Source organism: Malania oleifera, chromosome 8 (assembly GCF_029873635.1).
Source record: "Malania oleifera isolate guangnan ecotype guangnan chromosome 8, ASM2987363v1, whole genome shotgun sequence".
In the NCBI taxonomy this organism is placed as follows: Eukaryota; Viridiplantae; Streptophyta; class Magnoliopsida; order Santalales; family Ximeniaceae; genus Malania; species Malania oleifera.
In genome coordinates, this window is record NC_080424.1 from 45821806 (window position 1) to 45825292 (window position 3487).

Here is a 3487-nt window from a genome sequence, read left to right on the forward strand (position 1 = left end):
CTGGGATAATTCCATTGTTACCTTATTTTCATGGCATTGAATCTGAAAACCCATATTTGCATATTAAAGAGTTTGAAGAAGTTTGTTCCATATTCATGGATAGAACATGCACTGAGGAGGTAATACGATTGAAATTGTTCCCATTTTCTTTAAAAGACAAAGCAAAAACCTGGTTGAATTCCTTAAGACCAAGATCCATTGGGACTTGGCAAGAAATGCAAACGAAGTTTTTAAAGAAATTTTTTCCCATGCAAAGAACTAACGCTTTCAAAAGACAAATCATGAATTTTTGCCAAAAGGATGTGGAGACATTTTATTAGTGTTGGGAACGTTTCAAAGATCTCTTAAATGCATGTCCTCACCATGGGTATGAAAATTGGAGGGTCATCAATTTTTACTATGAGGGATTGCAACCAAAGATGAGGCAATTTGTAGAAACAATGTGCAATGGTGAGTTTTTCAATAAAGGGCCTGAAGAAGCTTTTGATTATTTTGATTACTTGACTGAAAATGCCCAATCTTAGGATGTCTTTGATGTGTATGATAGATCTGAAAAGCAAAAATGTATTGGTGCGGGTGGTAAGTTTCAATCGAAAGAAGTTGATGATTTGAATGCTAGGCTTGCATCGATGTCTAAAAGGTTAGAATCCATTGAACCTAAGAAGGTAAATGAAATGCACGTTTTACCATCATCTTCTGAAAAATGCAGCATATGCGAGGATCCAGGGCATATGACTGATGCATGTCCAACTATTCCTGCTTTTAAGGAAGTTTTGCTTGATCAATCTAACCCAGTGCATATGGTTTCTAAGAATTCTTCTAGACCTTATTCTAATACATATAATGCAGGTTGGAGAAATCATCCAAATCTCAGTTGGAAAAATGACCAAGTGGGGCCATCTACGCAGGAACCAAGTCAGTATAATCCTTATGCAGTCGCTAGCCAAGGCTTGGGGCCACCTCATTTTCCAAATCAGCCACCCCAAATGCAAAGAAGAGGAGTGGAAGACTCCATACAACAGCTAATTGTTAGCTTGCAATAGTTTATGTAGAGTCAGAGCACGATCAACAACCAAAACTCCCAGGCCATCAATGAAATCATAGGGACTCTCACTAAAGTAATCACCACTTTGGGTAACCAGGAGAAAGGAAAGTTTCCAGCTCAACCACAGCCTAATCCACAAGGGCACAGTTGATCATCTCAGCATTCAGGTGAAGGGAGCAATGTGAAATCAGTGAAAGCTATTACAACTTCGAGGAATGGTAAGGTTTTGGGTGACCCTGCCCATAGTGCAAGAAGTTCGGGTAAAAATGCTAATCCTCCTCTTGATAGTGGTGAGTCGAGTACTTTAAATTCATATAATGATGCATGTTCCATACCTACACCGTTTCCACAACGTTTGGTTTCTTTGCACAAGGATAATCAGCATGTTGAAATCTTGGAAATTTTTAAGCAAATTAGGATTAACATTCCACTTCTAGATGCTATAAAACAAATTCCTGCTTATGCTAAATTTCTAAAGGATTTATGCACTGTAAAACGCAAACTGAATGTGCAGAAAAAGGCCTTCCTCACTGAGCAAGTTAGTGCTATTATTCAAAATCACACACCACCTAAGTACAAGGATCCTGGGTCACCTACTATTTCATGTGTCATTGGAAACTCTAAGATAGGGCAAGCCTTGCTAGACTTAGGTGCAGGGGTTAATTTGCTACCTTATAGTGTGTATGAACAATTGGGGCTAGGGGAATTGAAAACCACATCCATTATCTTGCAGCTTGCTGATAGATCCATAAAAATTCCTAAGGGTATCATTGAGGACGTCTTGGTCCAAGTGGATAAATTTTACTACCCTGTGGATTTTGTGGTCTTGGATATGAAAGTGTCATCCTACGCAAATTCTTCACCACCTGTGATTTTGGGAAAATCATTTTTAGTAACTTCTAATGCCATAATCAATTGTAGGAGTGGTGTTTTAAAATTGAGTTTTGGAAATATGACTTTAGAACTGAATATCTTCAATTTGTGCAAACAACCTCAAGAACATGAAGAAATCCAAGAAGTCAATTCACTGGAATCTTTAATTGTAGACACTCCTTGGTTAAACTATGATTGTGATGAGCAGTGGGACAAATTAGAAGATTCCCTTGATTTAACTGAGTCCACTGATCATTTTTCTTCGCTTTGTGTTGCAGGTGACTCAACTGAGATGCAATGGAAGCTTAAATTTGAACCATTACCGGCAATACAAACCCCAGCACAACCATCCGATGAGAAGGCACCAGTGTTAGAATTGAAGCCACTGCCTCTAGAACTAAAATATGCCTACCTTGGACCAGAGAACTCATTCCCAGTGGTGATTTCTGCATTGTTGACTCCTGACCAAGAAAGTAAGTTGTTGAAAATTTTGACACAACACAAATCAGCCATTGGTTGGTCCATTGTCGACATTAAAGGTATAAGTCCTCTCATTTGTACACATAGGATATATTTGGAAGAGGATTTGAAACCCTCTAGAGAGATGCAAAGGAGACTAAACCCCACAATGAAAGAAGTGGTAAAAAAGGAAGTTTTGAAATTGTTAGACATAAGCATCATATATCCAATTGCCGACAGTAAATGGGTTAGTCCAATACAAGTTGTCCCAAAAAAATCTGGTATAACCGTTGTAGAAAATGATAAGGGAGAATTGGTGCCTACTAGAGAGACCACAGGTTGGAGGATGTGTGTAGATTATAGGAAATTGAATGCTGCCTCTAGGAAGGATCATTTTCCTTTGCCTTTCCTTGACCAGGTTTTAGAAAAAGTGGCAGGGCATGAATATTACTGTTTTTTAGATGGATTCTCCGGTTATTATCAAATAGAAATAGCTCTAGAGGACCAAGAGAAGACTACCTTCACTTGTCCCTTTGGAACTTTTGCCTTTAGGAGAATGCCATTTGGACTATGCAATGCCCCGGCTACTTTTCAAAGATGCATGTTAAGTATTTTTAGCAACTTGATTGAGGACAGTGTAGAGGTATTCATGGATGACTTTTCAGTTTTTGGGAAAACATTTGATGCATGTTTGTCTAATTTGCAGGTTGTTTTGAAAATATATGAAGAAAAGCAATTGTTGTTAAATTGGGAAAAATGTCACTTTATGGTCCAACAAGGAATAGTTTTGGGGCACATTGTATCCTCTCGAGGCATAGAGGTGGATAAAGCTAAAATAGACTTGATTTCAAATTTGCCTGTACCTAAAAATGTGAAAGATGTTAGATCATTTTTAGGGCATGCTGGTTTTTATAGAAGATTCATAAGGAATTTTAGCTTTATTTCTAAACCTCTTTGCAAACTTTTGATGCATAATGTTAAATTTGAATGGACCCAAGAGTATCAAAATGGTTTTGATGAATTGAAAACATATCTCACCACTGCACCTATCATTCGATCTCGTGACTGGTCACTTCCTTTTGAACTAATGTGTGATGCAAGTGACTTTGT

At 37.9% G+C, this 3487-nt stretch overlaps 1 non-coding gene across 1 annotated transcript; it reads right to left on the bottom strand.

Annotated features, from left to right (window-relative positions):
• Window positions 1-262: 262 nt before the first annotated feature.
• LOC131163175 (small nucleolar RNA R71) lies at window positions 263-370 on the bottom strand. The gene has a single exon (XR_009138953.1). It is a non-coding gene; the product is annotated as a small nucleolar RNA R71 (small nucleolar RNA).
• Between the last annotated feature and the right edge of the window lie 3117 nt (window positions 371-3487).